Source organism: Macaca nemestrina, chromosome 2 (assembly GCF_043159975.1).
Source record: "Macaca nemestrina isolate mMacNem1 chromosome 2, mMacNem.hap1, whole genome shotgun sequence".
Taxonomy (NCBI): Eukaryota; Metazoa; Chordata; class Mammalia; order Primates; family Cercopithecidae; genus Macaca; species Macaca nemestrina.
Window position 1 is genome coordinate 124,011,386 of NC_092126.1, and position 19,110 is coordinate 124,030,495.

The following is a 19,110-nucleotide window of genomic DNA, read 5'->3' on the forward strand; positions in this document are numbered from 1 at the left end:
TTTTGATATAGGCAATTACTACTATAAACTTTCCTCTGAATACTGCTTTCACCATATCTCGTAGGTTTTGATATAATGTATTTCCATTTTCATTTGTTTCATACATTTTTAAAATTTTCTTAATTTTTTCATTGAACCACTGGTCATTCTGAAGCATATTGTTTAATTTCCATGTGTTTGTATAGTTTCCAAAATTTCAGTTGTTACTGATTTCTAAGTTTATTCTGTGGTGGTCAGAGAAGATATTTGACATAATTTTTAAAAAATGTTTTAAGATTTGTATTGTGGCCTAAAATATGCTCTTTCCTTGAGAATGATCCATGAGCTGAAGAATGTGTACTCTGCAGCCACTGGGTAAAATGTTCTGTAAATGTCTATTAGGTCCATTTGGTCTACACCGAAGATTAAGTAAGATGTTCACTGATTTTCTGTCTGGATGATATGTCCAATGCTGAGAGTGGGTGTTGAAGTCTCCAGCTATTATTCTATTAGGGTCTTATCCCTCTAACAATATTTGCTTTACATATCTGGGTGCTCCAGTGTTGTGTGCATATATATTTACAATTGTTGTATCTCTTGTTTAATTGACCCCTTCATCATATAATGACCTTTTTTGTCTCTTATCATAGTATTTGTCTTGAAGACTATTTTGTCTGATATAAGCATAGCTCCTCCTGCTCTTTTTGGTTTCTATTTTCATGCAACATCTTTTTCCATCTCTTTATTTTTAGTCTATGTGTGTCTTTATATTATAGGTAAAGTGTGTTCTTGTAGGCAACAGATCACTGCAGCTAGTTTTGTTTATCCATTCAGCCACTCTACATCTTTTGATTAGAGAGTTTAGTCCATTTACATTCAATGTTATTATTGATGAGTAGGGATTTACTCCTGCTATTGCTATTTGTTTTCTGGTTGTTTTGTAGTCTTTTCTTTCTTCTTTCATTCCTTCTTGTCTTCCTTTTAATGAAAGTGATTTTCTCAAGTGGTACGTTTTTATTTCTCACTTTTTTATTTTTTCTGTATCTGTTTTAAGTTTTTGCTTTGAGTGTACTGTGAGGCTTGCAAATAACATCTTGTAACCCATTATATTAAACAGATGACAACACTGATTGCATAAATTAACAATTAAACTAATAAAAATGCTATACTTTTCATCCCCCTGCTTTTTAACTTTTTGCTGTTTCTGTTTATATCATACGATCTATGTCTTGAAAAGTTGTGGTTATTATTTTTGATAGGTTCATGTTTTAGTCTTTCTACTTAAGATGTAAGTAGTTTACATACTACAATAATAGTGTTATGATATTCTTTATTTTTCTGGTTACTTACTATTACCAGTAAGTTTTCTACTTTCAGATTTTTTTTTTTTTTTTTTTTTTTTTTTTACTCATTAACATCCTTTTCTTTCAGATTGAAGAACTGCATTTAGCATTTCTTGCAGGACAGGTCTGGTGTTTTGTTTGTCTGGGAAAGTCTTTATTTCTCCTAAATATCCATGTTTGAAGGATATTTTCACTGGATATACTACTGCAGGTTAAAAGATTTTTTTTTTCCTTGAGTACTTTAAATATGTAATATCACTCTCTCCTGGCTTGTAAGATTTCCACAGAAACATCTGCTGCCATACATTTTGGAGATCTTTGTTTGTTATTTCTTTTCTCTTGCTGCTTTTAGGATCCTTTCTTTATCTTTGACCTTTGGGAGTTCATTAAATGCCATGAGATAGTCTTATTTGGGTTAAATCTGCTTAGTGTTCTATAACCTTCTTGTACTTAAATATTGATATCTTTCTCTAGGTTTTGGAAGTTCTCTGTTATCCCTTTGAATTAACTTCTCTCTCTCTCTCTCTCTCTCTCTCTCTCTCTCTCTCTCTGCCTCTTTAAGGCCCATAACTCTTAGATTGCACTTTTGAGGCTATTTTGTAGATTCTGTAGCCATGCTTCATTGTTTTCTATTCTTTTCTCTTTTGTCTCCTCTGTGTTTTTCAGCTCCAGAATCTCTGCTTGATTCTTTATATATCCATCTTTTCATTAAATTTGTCTAATACAACTCTGAACTCCTTCTCTGTGTTATCTTGGATTCCAATGAGCTTCTTCAAAACAACTATTTTGAATTCCCTTTCTGAAAACTCACATATCTCTCTCTCCAGGATTGGCTACTGGTGACTTAGTTTGGTGAGGTCATGTTTTCCTGGATGGTCTTGATGCTTTGGGTGTTTGTCAGTGTCTGGAGTTTTGAAGAGTTAGGTATTCATTGTAGTCTTTTCAGTCTGGTCTTTTTTGTGCCTATCCTTGGGAAGGCTTTCCAGGTATTTGAAGGTATTTCAAGGTCTTGATGATTTGGGTGTTTGTCAGTGTCTGGGTTTTATAGAGTTAGGTATTCATTGTAGTCTTTTCAGTCTGGGCTTGTTTCTGCCTACCCTTAGAAGACTTTCCAGGTATTTGAAGGGACTTGGGTGTTGTGATCTAACTTTTTGGTCACTGTACCCATATCTACTTTGGGGCACCCCAAGCCCAATAACATTGTGGCTATTGCAGGCTTGTACAGATACCACCTTGGTGGTCTTGGGTAACTTCCAGAAGAATTCCCTGGATTACCAGGCAGAGACTCTAGTTCTCATCCCTTACTTTCCTCCAAACAGATGAAGTCTGTCTCTGTCTGTCTCTGTCCCCTTTGTTCTCCTTCTTCTTTCTCCTTCTCCTTTCTCTCTCTCTCTCTTTCTCTCTCTCTCTCTCCAGAGCTGCCTGGAGCTGGGGGAGGGGTGACACAAACACCCCTGTGGCCACTGCCACTGGGACTATGTTGGGTTAGAAACAAAGCCAGCATAACACTGGGTCTCATCCAAGTCCTACAACAATTACTGCCTGACTGCCACCTATGTTAACTCAAGTCTCAAGGGTTCTGCAATAAGTATATGGGAAATCCAGTCAGGCTTGTGTCCTTTCCTTCAGGGCAGTAAGTTCTCTCTGGCTCTGGTCAGGTACAGAGATGTTTTCTGGGAGTCAGGGCCTGGAGTCAGGAAATTTAGAAATCTACTTGGTCCTCTATTCTAGTGCAGCTAAGCTGGCACCCAAACCATAAGACAAAGTCCTTCCTGCCCTTCCCTCTCCTTTCCTCAAGCAGAGGAATCTCTGTGACCACCACTGCTCCAGGCACATGGAGAGTACTGCCTGGCTACCAATGATGTTCACTCAAGGTCCAAGGGCTTTTCAGTGAGCTTGTGATGAATGCTGTCAGTCCTGTGTCTCTCTCCTCAGGGCAGTTGTCTTCCCTCTGGCCCAGGGCAGGTCCAAGAATGTCACTGAGGAGCCAAGGCTTGAACTCAGAGATCCTAGGAGCCCACTTGATGCTCTGCCCTACTGTGGCCAAACTGGTACCCAAGCTGCAAGATAAAGTCCTCTTTACCTTTCCCTCTCTTTTCCTCAAGCAGAAGGGATCTCTCCCTGTAGCCACCACAGCTGGGAATGTGCTGGTCACAACTGAAGCCAGCAGGGCTCCGAGTCTCACTCAAGGCCTAGAGCAAATACTGCTTGGCTATCACTGCTGACTATTCAGGGTCCAAGTGCTCTTTGGTTACTGTAAGAACTGAGTCCTTCCCTTCATTCAAGGTAGCAAGTTCTCTTCCAGCTCAGGGTATGTTTCGAAATGTTGTCTAGAAGCCCAGGCCTGGAATAGAGGCCTCAGGACTCTGCCTGGTGCCCTATGCTACTGTGGCTGAGCTAGTATCCAAGTTGCAAAACAATATCCTCTTTACTCTCTCCTCTCCTCTTCTGAAGCAACGGGAAGGAGCGGCCTGGAGCTGTGAGCTGTGTTGCCTGGAGTTAGTGGGGAGCAGCTCAAGCACTCCCTTGGCCATCTTATTAGGTCATGTATACCCCAGGTCCACTGCCTCTGAGCCCAGTACAGCACCAGGACTTTCCTTGCAGTCTTTGTGGCCTAGACTGCCTTTCAAGTTTATTTAGAACTCCAGAGCACTTTAGCCTGTGGTGGTGGAGCTTGCTGGAACTCAGGTTCTGAGCATTGGCATAGACAGTTTGCCTCTGCCTAGGGCTGGTCTAAATGCTCCCTCCTGGGGCAGCTGCTGATTCTTCCTGGTGTTACTTTATACTGTGACACGGCAACACTGAGTTACAATACAAAGTCCCACAATCACTGCACTCTCCTTCCCCCAAGCACAAAGATTCTTTCTCCTCGTCTCATGGCCTCTGCAGGAGAATGGGGGAGTGGTGGCATCAACCATTCAAGACTGTCTTTTCTACCCTCTTCAGTGCCTCTTTCCTTACTACAATGTTAAAACCAGGTACTGCAATCACCCACCTGGTCTTTTGTTCTTATGAAAGTACTTTTTTCTATGCACAGTTGTTCAATTTGGTGTTTCTGCTGGGGAACAACCACTGGAGGCTTCTATTTGGCCATCTTGCTCTGCCTTCCCCCTGCCACCCCACCCCTCTCACATTCTTGAAATGAATAAAAAGCCTTCAGGCTAAGCATGGCCATGGAATCTTCCCATGTTGAATTGTAAGATGAACAGAGTCATATTTCAAATAAAGGGATTAGTCTGAAATGAGTGATCATATTTTTAATAACTTATTAACCTAATTGCACACCACAATTACATAGTGAGTTTTCATCTTTTAAACCAATTTAGGGGGGTGAGGGATGAACTACTACCTTTTGGGTACAATGTTCACTATTCAAGTAATGGGTACACTTAAAGCCCAGACATCACCACTATACAATATATCCATGGAACGTAACTGCACTTGTAGCCCTCAGTCTACTTTTTTGTTAAAAAAAAAAAAAAAAAAAAAAAGAGCAAAAACAGCAGCAAGAGGAAAGATACATGTTTAAGAAAAAAGCATTTCAATGAGGCAGAAACAACTGGTTCATCCTTAGGTCCTTAGGCCCATTTATACGCCCCCCCACCTTTTTTTTTTTTTTTTTTTTTTGAGACGGAGTCTCGCTCTGTCGCCCAGGCTGGAGTGCAGTGGCCGGATCTCAGCTCACTGCAAGCTCCGCCTCCCGGGTTTACGCCATTCTCCTGCCTCAGCCTCCCGAGTAGCTGGGACTACAGGCGCCCGTCACCTCGCCCGGCTAGTTTTTTGTATTTTTTTTTAGTAGAGACGGGGTTTCACCGTGTTAGCCAGGATGGTCTCGATCTCCTGACCTCGCGATCCGCCTGTCTCGGCCTCCCAAAGTGCTGGGATTACAGGCGTGAGCCACCGCGCTCGGCCCACTTTTTTATTTTATAAAGGTTTGCACATCCTCAAACTACATGCCCACCTTCATTTGCAAAGTATTGTACAATGCTGTTTTAAAAGCAGTACTAGCCTGCTGTCTTTCAACTTTACATGCTTTGTTCTCTCATAGAGAAAATAAAAACTTTTCTTAATCCTTAAAGAACTTCTGACAGGAGAGAAAAATGACCTGTGTGTCCCAAAGCCCCCAATCCCATAGACAACTAAGCAAGCCAAATTGGAGGTGAGGGTGGTGAATTTAAATAGTAATAATTATCATATCTCAATTTGCAAGAAAAACAAATGCCTCAAATACCATTAGTCATTTAAGTTTTCTGACAACCTGACATTTATCTCCTTTACTGTTATATTATAGAAATGTTTCTTATTATATTCATTTTCCAGAGACTGAGAACTTTAAAAATGAATGAGATGCATGTCCCAGAGTGGAACCTTTCCTTTAAAAAAAAAAAAAAGTTTGAAAAAGGAAAAGCTATTATGTTGGTTACAAACCAAAGTGAGTTACAGTAAATGATGCAAAGAAAATTTGACAAATAGGTATATGCACTTGAAAGTGGTACTTCTCTGCTCTCAAGGTGTTGCTCTTAAGATATGAACCAACACTGAAAACTCCATACCCACAGATAGCTGGTTTCTTCGATAAAATTCAATTCAAATCAAAGAGTAATTAAAGCACTTAATTTGCATGAGCACTGTTCCAAGATTAACTAAAGGGCTAAGGGGAGCTGGAGGTGGGGAGCTCAATTAAGAACCTATTCAAAATATTTCAAAAGAGAGGGACAATCTGAATTTGGGATATGGATGTGGAAATAGAAAGGGGAGAGAGAATAAATACAATCTGAAGAGACAACCTGAGAGAAGGGAGAAAAATATTGCCAGGCTTAAAATACATAACAATGAAAAGGCCATTAACCAATAGAACTAACTGCAATGGTGGTGCTTTGGTGGCAAAAAATTTTCTTTTGGAAATACTGATTTGAGGTACTTGCACATGAAAACCTAACCTTAGCCAGGAGCGGTGACTCAAGCCTGTAATCCCAGCACTTTGGGAGGTCGAGGCTGGTAGATTGCCTCAGCTCAGGAGTTCGAGACCAGCCTGGGAAACACAGTGAAACCCCGTCTCTACTAAAATACAATAAAAATCAGCCAGGTGTGGTGGCGTACACCTGTAGTCCCAGCTACTTGGGAGGCTGAGGCAGGAGAATTGCTTAAACCTAGGAGGCGGAGGTTGCAGTGAGCCAAGATCGTGCCACTGCACTCCAGCCTGAGTGACAGAGTGAGAATCCATTTCTAAAAAAAAAAGAAAACCTAACCTCACAGAGAATTGTACCTGGAGATGTATGGGGGAAAGACACAATATTTTGGAAACATTTAAAGAACCGTATACTCAGAACTAGAAAAAAAGACATCTTCATAAATTCTGATGCATTTTTCATCCTAATACCAGCAGTGACGCAATCAGGACAGGGAATGTGTCTGCTTACCCAACAATCAAGGGAGATGAAGGAGATGAAGCAGACAGAGGGCAGGGAGGGTCAACCCTGACTGCACCAGCACCAAAGGCTAGAGTTTCTTCTGGTAGAGCAAGCCTAAATAATTTTCCTCATTAAGCTTATTTTTTCATCCATGGGAAAAGGAACATGTGTTCATATTGTATTAACTTGAAAATTTCAGAATTAATGAAAAAATAAGCCTCAGAATCTTAAATCAACTGAATATAGCAATAGAGAATAGATGAAGCCCCAAAGGGCTTCTGTCACACTCATATATAATAAAAACACCAGTCATGTTTACAGCTCAATTTTATAGAGCTAAATTGATGAGTAGTTTTGGAATGTTCCAGAAATTCTACAATATTCATTTTTATATTGCAGTTTTTGAATGTATTAATGATTAGGCAAGAAATCATTAACTACATTTTCAAAACAGTAGAAGTAAAGCTTAGGAGGCTCATTTTCACAAATGTATTATTTTCAATACAATACAATTTTTTAAATTTTTATTTTAAATTTTTATTCTTTTTGAGATGGAGTTTTGCTCTTATCATCCAGGCTGGAGTGCAGTGACACGATCTCGGTTCACTGCAACCTCTGCCTCTCGGGTTCAAGTGATTCTCCTGCCTCAGCCTCCGGAGTAGTTGGGATTACAGGTGCCCGCCACCACACCCAGCTAATTTTGTATTTTTAGTAGAGATGGGGTTTCTCCATGTTGGTTAGGCTGATCTCAAACTCCCGACCTCGCGTGATCTGCCCACCTTGGCCTCTCAAAGTGCTGGGATTACAGGCATGAGCCACCGCACCTGGCCAACACAATACAATTCTAATTTTTAAATAGCACTACTTAAATCACAGACACAACTGACCTGGCCAACACAATACAATTCTAATTTTTAAATAGCACTACTTAAATCACAAACACAACTGACTGCTATTAATACAATGAAACAGGTTGAGTTATCTGCCATTACTTACTTTAGAACTTTGCTCATGTCAGAAATATACACAATACTCCTTCGATATAAACAGATAGCTTGGGGAAAAAATGAAAAACTACTATTAAAATTACTACTAGTTGCTATAGCAACTGTTGAAGTGTTTTATGTGCCAGGTACTGGGCCAGAGACTCTGTTCATCTCTTTAATCTTCACTACGTTTCTATAAAGTAGGTATCTTGAGATGTCCATTGTTCTGAAAAGGAGACAAAGTAAACATTAGGGAAGTTAAGTAACTCAGTAACTTAAAAGTTTTTTCCCTTGGCTAAAATGATGCATGCCACAGGTTTGAAAAACATTCTTTCCCTATTCAATCATTTATTTAAGGTAAGTGACAAACATCAATCTCAACACAAACAGAAAATAGATTGAATACTGTGATTATTACTTTGAAGCCACAGCTCCATCATTACAGAAACTCATACTGGCAAAGCAAACAAGGACTGATGAATTGGAGGCACACTTGTGCACTTAAAACTGCAGCAGGTGATGTAGGCACTGGAGGGGCTACAACCCAGGAACCCAGGTCATTTGTAAAAGTCACAAGGTGAGGGGTATCAGTTCTGTCATCACTTTGATCCCTGTCAACTTTATGGGCCTGGGCCAATTAGCCAACCTGCTCAAACCTCACATTTCTTACATGTAAATACAGGTCAAGCAATCCTATTCCAAATACCCAATACCTGAAATGCTCCCAAATCTGATACCTCTTGAGTGCTGAGCTGACGCCACAAGTGGAAAATTCCACCCGACCTCATGTGATGGGTCATAATCAAAATGCAGGTGTATACACAGTTTGTTCAGTCTTCAAAGGGTAAAAGGCCCTTCCAGTCCCCTTCAGCGTATCTTTTCCACTCATGCCCAGATTTCCCTACACAAGCATGTTACAAACTCTGTTGTATTATGTGGGAAATAACACACAAAGAACTTAGCACAAGAACTGGCATATAATTCACAAAACAGTAGAGCTGTCATCCTCATTACTGGTTTTGGTAGTAACTATGACCCCAAGGAGTTAATAGAAGTAAGTAGAAACACTGATGGCTGTGAAGTCAGTCACAGAAGTCTTCCAAGTCTACATCTCTCATTGAGGAGATATGCACCATTTGCAAAGTTATTTAACATACCTGAGCCTCAGTGTCCCTGGGTGTAAAATACAAATAAAAATATTTCCCTGGCCTGAGACAGAAAAATGGAGCTAATGTGTCAAAAGTATCATATAGAGAGACTGGAACACAGGAAGTTCCTATTACTGTTAGTATGAAGGTGCTTTAAACACTCAAACTAGGCAACAGGTACAGGCCACAGAGGGAATAAATGCAAACGTCCAGTTAAAACCAAATCCAGACATAAGAGAAACTTTATTTGAAAAAGTAACTGCTATAAGGGGAGTGAGACTACTGCAATAGGGAGAGCTCTGGTCATGAGATGTGCAAGTGGCTCAAAGGTTGGGCAGAAAGGAATTTTCTTTTCTAGGGAGGGGTAAGCAAGGCTAGAAAGATCAGGCGGGAGCACTGACTAGGGAAAGCTTCTCCCCAAGGTCAGCGGTGAGGCTGCTCTGCATTCCAAAGCTCAAGGCATGGCCAAAGTTCAAGGGCCTAGGGAGGGAGAGACACCTGACTAAAGTCTGGTCGATTATTTGGGCAGTGGGTATAAACAGATCAGCTGATCATTTATACGGCACAGAATGGGAATGCGGAAAGTCAGCTTCTGGCCTTGTGAGAGGTACTTAAGTGGGCAACAGTTGGTCTCGTCCTCGACACCTGGGGAAGGATTTTTTTCTTTTTGTTTTTGACAAGCCTTTTCCAGAAAACAAAGGGTGGGGGATTTCTTCATCTAGTGCTATTTTCCAAAACACTGGGCTCAGGCAAAGCTCAACATTACCATAAACAAAACAAACAAACAAACTATATACATATAGTTTGTATATGTTTATGTACATATATACAGTTTTGCTTACATGTATATGCTGAATATAGTTCAGTATTTCTAAGGAAAGTATTATAATATCATATTCAAACAATCACCTTCTTTCTTTTCCTATAAAAATAAGCAATTGGCAGTGAATTAAAAGAAAGTCTGTCATTAACCCATGGTGGGGGAGGAGAAGCAATTTTAATTCCTTGAGGGTTTCAAAGTGGATTTCTTTTTTCAGTTCTTATTCTAATGCAATTTCCTGGTCAGAATGCTTTTCTATGTAACCTTGAACATAACAAAAACCAGGAAAATGGCTTGTACACAAAATGAAGGCTACTAAGAGAAAGAGAAAATATTTCATTCTTTTCCTTTTATCATCTACTTTTCTTTTGAGAGAGATACAGAGAGAGGATTTGAGTGTTTATGCCTGTCTTTGGATTTCTTTTGTTGGGTTTTCTATTAAACCTTCTCTGACATCATTATTATTAGCTTATGCATACTGAATGTGTACTGTCTTGCCAGGCATTACACTAAGCACCCTATGAAATAATTTCTGTAGATATACACACAGCCCAGTGAGAACAGTGCTATTGTTAAAAAGTTTCATACAGCCAACAGACACATGAAAAAATGCTCATCATCACTGGCCATCAGAGAAATGCAAATCAAAACCACAATGAGATACCATCTCACACCAGTTAGAATGGCGATCATTAAAAAGTCAGGAAACAACAGGTGCTGGAGAGGATGTGGAGAAATAGGAACACTTTTACACTGTTGGTGGGATTGTAAACTAGTTCAACCATTATGGAAAACAGTATGGCGATTCCTCAAGGATCTAGAACTAGATGTACCATATGACCCAGCCATCCCATTACTGGGTATATACCCAAAGGATTATAAATCATGCTGCTATAAAGACACATGCACACGTATGTTTATTGCGGCACTATTCACAATAGCAAAGACTTGGAATCAACCCAAATGTCCATCAGTGACAGACTGGATTAAGAAAATGTGGCACATATACACCATGGAATACTATGCAGCCATCAAAAAGGATGAGTTTCTGTCCTTTGTAGGGACATGGATGCAGCTGGAAACCATCATTCTTAGCAAACTATCACAAGAACAGAAAACCAAACACCGCATGTTCTCACTCATAGGTGGGAACTGAACAATGAGATCACTTGGACTCAGGAAGGGGAACATCACACACCGGGGCCTATCATGGGGAGGGGGGAGGGGGGAGGGATTGCATTGGGAGTTATACCTGATGTAAATGACGAGTTGATGGGTGCAGCACAGCAACATGGCACAAGTATACATATGTAACAAACCTGCACGTTATGCACATGTACCCTACAACTTAAAGTATAATAATAATAAATAAATTTAAAAAAATAAATAAATAAAATAAAATTAAAAAAAAAAGTTTCATATACATGTCTGCATTTTAGATCTACTGCAAATAATCACATATTTTTCTGGTAGATGAATTTCATGCCAAAAGATTAACTTAACCTTTTATATACATATGTAAACTATCAGTATAGGCATGTAGATATAAACATGTATAGAAACCAAACTTGCATATGTCTCAGGAATCAAGTAGAGACCATAGTAAATATTTTTATCTTGGAGGGAGGGCAGAGAGCTCATAGTCATCAATCCAGAACCTATAATGATTTTACCCAAGCTTCTCTAATAAGAATAGGGAGCAACACTCTTCCACCCTGTTCATGCTATGAATGAAAGGTAAATTATCTCAGTCTAGTATGACTTCTGCTTGCTCACCCCTGGAAGGAGTAAGTGCATACCGTACAGAAGCATGGACACTCTTTGCTGGGTGAAAGGAAATCGGTCCTCACAGTGGAAAATAATAACAGCTACAAAAGAGAGTAACAAAAATAATAACAATTAGAGCAACAGTAAAAACTACGGCATTGACATACTGATTGCTCACAATATGCCAGGCACTGGATGAGCTCCTTATTTCACTACCAAACTTCATTCTTCCAACAATCAGCAGTAGATTTATGCGTCCCACTTACAGATGAAGAAATGAGACAAAGGAAGTTAAGTTCACACAGTTACCAAAATTGGGAACCAGGAATTGACTTCGGGCAGTATGACTGCAGAGCCAGGGCCCTTCCAAACAATTGGTTAACTAGCCTGTATCTTTTCCTGGCCAATGTATCAGGGAATAATCCTAGCCAACAAATTCAGAGGAAATGGAATCAAGCAAATATGAATGTACTTCCTTTACTGAAAACAAAGTAGGCTTTGATAGGACTGTGTTACCATCTCCAGACCTAACTATGATTACTTCATTTCTTAGTGTCTCTTGTGGCAAAGAAAGTGTACTCTACATAAAAAATAATAGAATGCATCTGGCAAAAATATGAGAAGAATAATGATCATGATGATGGTAATGGTGATAGTGGTGATGATGACGATGATGATAGCTTCAAGAGCAGCAGGATAAGGATGCCACTAAAATCACCACCATTTATGTGCCAGGCATTATGCTACAGGCTTTACATATAACCTTTTTCTCCCACCATATTGTATGCTGCTTCACTTACCTCGCAAAACATTTTACACATAAAAGGTGCTCTTTTTTTTTGCACAAATAAATGAACAAATACATGAAATAAGAGTATGTTGAAGGCACAGAAAAAGTATTCATAAAAGACAAACTCAAAGTTCCCAATGACACAGAGGGTATAATCACACCGCATATCAAATCCAAGCCACATAGCACAGAATGTGCTATTGAAATGAAATGCAATATAACTATTGCTCTGGGAATTACAGATGGGATCCAGTAAAAGACACTGTATTAATTATATTGTTTTCCATGGAACTTTTCTAAGGTTGCCCAGGACAGCAACACTGTAGAACATTCAAGATGAAACTGTCAAAGAGGACTAGACTTGAGGGGCCTTAGGGAGAAAAGAAATTTGAAAATAATGTACTGCTTGCCCATGGTTCAGACGTGCCTGTCTCTGCAAGTATGACCACATTATTGATTCTCAAAGGAAGAAAGAAAATATGACTTTGTCCCTTAACTGACATAAAAGTTACAGTGTTATGCAGTGATGCCCAAAAGCATTTGCAAATATTCAGAAACAAAGTTTTGAGTGTCCTAGGAGATGATTATTATGCCAACTGATCCAAAACACAATGGTCAAGAGGCATTGACAACCTATGGTGGGGGAGGGAGAGAAAGGGTCATAAATACATACGGTCATGCACCATATAAGGACATATTAGTCAATTGACTGGTTATATGAGGGTGATCCTGTAAGATTATAATGTATCTGGAAAGTTCCTATTGCTTAGGGACATCCTAGCTGTCTTAATGGCATAGCACAACACATTACTTACATGCTTGTGGTGATACTGGTATAAACACTATGCTCCCAGTCATATAAAAGTATTGCACATACAATTAGGTACGGCAGGGGTCCCCAACCCCCTGGCTATAGATCAGTGCCCATCTGTGGCCTGTTAGGAACTGGGCTGTGCAGTACGAGGTGATCAGTGGGTGAACGAGCATTACTGCCTGAGCTCTACCTTCTGTCAGATCAGAGTCGGTATTAGATTCTCATAGAAGCATGAATTCTGTTGTGAATTGCACATGTGAGGGATCTAGGTTGCATGCTCCTTATGAGAATCTAACTAATGCCTGAATATCTGAGGTGAAACAGTTTCATTCCGAAACCATCCACCCATCATGACCCCTGTCCATGGAATAACTGTCTTCCATGAAACCAGTCTTTGATGCCAAAAAGGTTGGAGGATGCTGACGTAAAGTACATAATACTTGATAATGATAATGATAATACGTGACTATACTGGTTTACATTGTATTAGTTAATTTTCACAATGCAGTAAAAGTATTACCAGAGACTGGGTAATTTATAAAGAAAAGAGGCTTAATTGACTCACAGTTCCATATGGCTGGGGAGGCCTCCGGAAACTTACAATGAAGGCAGAAGGCAAAGAGAAAGCAAGGTATGTCTCCAACAGTGACAGGAGAGAGAGAGAGAGAAAACCAGCAGGGGAGAGTCCAGACACTTATCAAACAACCACATCTCATGAGAACTCCCTCACTATCATGAGAACAGCATGGGGGAAACTGATCCAATCACCTCTCTCCAGGTCCCTCCCTCGACATCTAAGGATTACAATTCAAGAGGAGATTTGAGTGGCAAGACAGCCAAACCATATCATTCCATTCCTGGTCCCTCCCAAATCTCATGTCCTGTGCACATTTCAAAAGGCAATCAGGCCTTCCCAACAGTTCCCTAAAGTCTTAAACTCTTTCTAGCATTAACAAAAAAGTTCACGTCCAAAGTCTCATCTAAGACAAGGCAAGTCCTTTCCACGTAGGAACCTATAAAGTCAAAAACAAGTTAGTCACTTCCAAGACACAATGGGGATACAGGCATTGGGTAAATGTTGCCATTCCAAATGAGAGAAATTGGCCAAAACTAAGGGGTTACAGGTCCCATGCAAATCCAAAACCCAGTGGGGCAGTCATTAAATTTTAAAGCCCCAAAATGATCTCCTCTGACTCCATGGATAAAATCCAGGGCATGCACATGCAGGAAGAGGGCTCCCAGGGCCTTGGCCAGCTCTACCTCTCTGACACTGCAGGGTACACCCCTCTCCCCCAACTCCCCAGTGGCTGCTTTCACAGCTGTTGTTGAGTGTCTTTGGTTTTTCCAAGTGCACAGTGCAAGCTGTTGGTGGATCTACCATTCTTGGATATAGAGGATGGTGGCCCTCTTCTCACAGCTCCACTAGGCAGTGCCCCAGTGGGGACTCTGTGTGGGGACTCTCTTTGGGGGCTCCAACCCCACATTTCCCCTTTGTACTGCCCTAGCAGAGGTTTTCAATGAGGGCTCTGCCCCCACAGTAGACTTCTGCCTGGACATCCAGGCATTTCCATACATCCTCTTATATCTAGGTGGAAGTTCCCAAACAGCTCCATGAGACTAGAGAAAAAAGAATGAAGAGGAGTGAACAAAACCTCCAAGAAATACGGGACTTCAGAAAAAGACCAAATCTACAATTGACTGGAGTACCTGATGGGGAGAATGGAAACTAGCTGGAAAACACACTTCAGGATATTATCCAGGAGAACTTCCCCAACCTAGCAAGACAGGCCAACACACAAATTCAGAAAATTCAGAGAACACCACTAAGATACTCCAGAAGAAAAGCAACCCCAAGACACATAATCATCAGATTCTCCAAGGTTGAAATGAAGGAAAAAATATTAAGGGTAGCCAGAGAGAAAGGCCAGGTCACCTACAAAGGAAAGCCCATGAGACTAACAGTGGACTTCTCAGCAGAAACACTACATGCCACAAGAGACTGGGGCCAATATTCAGCATTCTTAAAGAAAGGAATGTTCAACCCAGAATTTCATATCCAGCCAAACCAAGCTTCATAAGCATAAGAGGAATAAAATCCTTTCCAGACAAGCAAATGCTGAGGGATTTCATTACTACCAGACCTACTTTGCAAGAGATCCTGAAAGAAGCACTAAATAAGGAAAGGAAAAACAGGTACCAACTGCTGCAAAAACACACTAAAATATAAAGACCAATGGCACTATGAAGAAACTGCATCAAATAGTATGCAAAATAACTAGATAACATCATGATGACAGGATTAAATTTGCACATAACAATATGAACCTTAAATGTAAATGGGTTAAATGCCCCAATTAAAAGACACAGACTGGCAAATTGGATAAAGAGTTAAGATGCATTGGTGTGCTGTGTTCAGGAGACCCATCTCACAGACAAAGACACACAGAGGCTCAAAATAAAGGAATGGAGGAAAATTTACCAAGCAAATGGAAAGCAAAAGAAAGCAGAGGTTGCAGTCCTTGTCTCTGACAAAACAGACTTTAAACCAACAAACATCAAAAAAGACAAAGAAGGTTATTACATAATGGTAAAGGGAACAATCCAACAAGAAGAGCTAAGTAATCTAAATATATATGCATCCAATACAGAAGCACTCAGATTCATTAAACAAGTTCTTAGAGACCTACAAAGAGACTTAGACTCCCACACACTAATAGTGGGAGACTTTAACACCCTACTGTTAATATTAGATCAACAAGACAGAAAATTAATGAGGATATTCAGGACTTAAACTCAGCTCTGGATCAAGTAGACCTAATAGACAGCTACAGAACTCTCTACTCCAAAGCAACAGAATACACATTCTTCTCAGTGCCACGTGGCACTTATTCTAAAATTGACCACATAATGTGAAGTAAAACATTCCTCAGCAAATGCAAAAGAACTGAAATCATAATAGTCTCTAGGACCACAGTGCAATCAAATTAGAACTCAGGATTAAGAAACTCACTCAAAACCACACAATTACATGGAAACTGAACAACCTGGTCCTGAGTAAATCCTGGGTAAATAATGGAATTAAGGCAGAAACGAAGAAGTTCTTTGAAACCAATGAGAACAAAGGGACGTATCAGAATCTCTGGGACACAGAGTGTCCCAGTGTTAAGAGGAAAATTTATAGCACTAAATGCCCACATCAGAAAGCTACAAAGATCTCAAATCAACACCCTAACATCACAATTAAAAGAGCTACAGAGGCAAGAGCAAACAAATCCAAAAGCCAGCAGAAGACAAGAAATAACTAAGATCAGAGCAGAATTGAAGGAGACAGAGACACAAAAAACCCTCCAAAAATAAAATAAATGAAGACAAGAGCTGGTGTTTTGAAAAAAATTAAAAAATAGATAGACAGCAAGCTAGACTAATGAGGAAAAGAGAGAAGAATCAAACACACACAATAAAAAAAAATGGTAATGCGGATATCACTACTGACACTACAGAAACACAAACTACCATAAGTGAATACCATAAACACCTCTATGCAAATAAACTAGAAAATCTAGAAGAAATGGATAAATTCTAGAACACATACCCTCTCCCAAGACTAAACCAGGAAGGAGTTGAATCCTTGAATAGATTAATAACAAGTTCTGAAATTGAGGCAGTGATTAATAGCCTACCAACCAAAAAAAGCCCAAGACCAGAAGGATTCACAGCCAAATTCTACCAAAGGTACAAATAGGAGCTGGTGTCATTCCTTCTGAAACTATTCCAAATAACTGAAAAGGAGGGACTCCTCCCTAACTCATTTTATGAAGCCACCATCATCCTGATGTCAAAACCAGTAAGAGACACAGTGAAAAAAGAAACTTCAGGCTAATATCCCTGATAAGCATCAGTGCGAAAATCCTCAGTAAAATACTGGCAAACTGAATCCAGCAGCACATCAAAAAACTTATCCACCACGATCAAGTCAGCTTCATCCCTGGGATGCAGGGCTGGTTCAGCATATGCAAATCAATAAACATAATCCATCACATAAACAGAACCAAAGACAAAAACCAGATGATTATCCCAACAGATGCAGAAAAAGCCTTTGATAAAATTCAACATCCCTTCATGTTAAAAACTCTCAATAAAGTAGGTTTTGATGGGACATACCTCAAAATAATAAGAGCTACCTATGACAAACCCATAGCTAATATCACATTTAATGGGTAAAAACTGGATCACTCCCTTTAAAAACTGATACAAATGAGGACACCCTCTCTCACTACTCCTATTCAACATAGTATTGAAAGTTCTGGCCAGGGCAATCAGGCAAGAGAAAGAAATAAAGGGTATTCAAATAGGAAGAGAGGAAGTCAAATTGTCTCTGTTTAGAGATGACATGATTTTATATTTGGAAAACCCCATCGTCTCAGCCCCAAAACTACTTAAACTGATAAGCAATTCCAGTAAAGTCTCAGGATACAAAATCAATGTGCAAAAATTACAAGCATTCCTACACACAAACAATAGACAAGCAGAGAGCCAAATCACGAATGAACTCCCATTCACAATTGCTACAAAGAGAATAAAATACTTAGGAATACAGCTAACAGGGGATGTGAGGGACCTCTTCAAGGAGAACTACAAACCACTGCTTAAGGAAATGAGAGAGGAAACAAATTGGACAACATTCCATTCTCATGGATAGAAGGAATCAATATCATGAAAATGGCCATACTGCCCAAAGTAATTTACAGATTCACTGCTATTCTCAAACTACTATTGACATTCCTCACAAAATTAGAAAACACTACTTTAAATTTCATATGGAATCTATGAAGAACCCCATATAGCCAAGACAATCCTAAGCAAAAAGAACAAAGCTGGAGCCATCAGGCTACCTGGCTTCAAACTATACTACAAGGCTACAGTAACCAAAACAGCATAGCACTAGTACCACAACAGATATATAGACCAATGGAACAGAACAGAGGCCTCAGAAAAAACACCACTCATCTACAACCATCTGATCTTTAACAAACCTGAGAAAAACAAGCAATGGGGAAAGGATTTCTTATCCAATAAATGGTGCTAGGAAAACTGGCTAGACATATGCAGAAAACTGACCCCTTCCTTACACCTTATACAAAAACTAACTCAAGATGGATTAAAGACTTAAATGTAAAACCCAAAACTATAAAAACCCTAGAACAAAACCTAGGCAATACCATTCAGGACATAGGCATGGGCAAAGACTTCATGACGAAAATGCCAAAAGCAATTGCAACAAAGGTCAAAATTGACAAATGGGATCTAACTAAACTAAAGAGCTTCTGTACAGCAAAAGAAACTCATCAGAGTGAACAGGCAATCTACAGAATGGGGGGAAATTTTTGCGATCTACCCATCTGACAAAGGTCTAATATCCAAAATTTACAACGAACTTAAACACATTTACAAGAAAAAACAACCCCATCAAAAAGTGGGCAAAGGATATGAACAGACATTTCTCAAAAGAAGACATTTACATAACCAGCAAACATATGAAAAAAAGCTCAACATCACTGATGATTAGAGAAATGTGAATCAAAATCACAACGAGATACCATCTGACAACAGTCAGAATGGTGAGCACTGAAAAACCAAGAAACAACAGATGCTGGTGAGGCTGTGGAGAAACTGGAATGCTTTTACACTGTTGGTCAGAATGTAAATTAGTTCAACCATTGTGGAAGACAGTATAGTGATTCCTCAAGGATCTAGAACCAGCAATCCCATTACTAGGTATATACCCAAAGGAATATAAATCATTCTACTATAAAGACACATCCACACTTATGTTTAGTGCAGCACCATTTATAATAGCAAAGACTCAGAACCAACCCAAATGCCCATCAATGATAGACTGGATAAAGAAAATGTGCTGTATATACACCATGGAATATTATGCAGCCATATAAAGGAATGAGATAATGTCCTTTGCAGGGACATGGATGAAGCTGGAAGCCATCATCCTCAGCAAACTAACACAGGAACAGAAAACCAAACACTGCATGTTCTC

At 39.6% G+C, this 19,110-nt stretch overlaps 1 protein-coding gene across 32 annotated transcripts in view; it reads right to left on the reverse strand.

Annotated features, from left to right (window-relative positions):
* LOC105483059 (fragile histidine triad diadenosine triphosphatase) overlaps positions 1–19,110 on the reverse strand; it is a 1,492,666-nt gene that overhangs the window by 724,074 nt on the left and 749,482 nt on the right. The gene's annotated exons all lie outside the window — the stretch shown is intronic.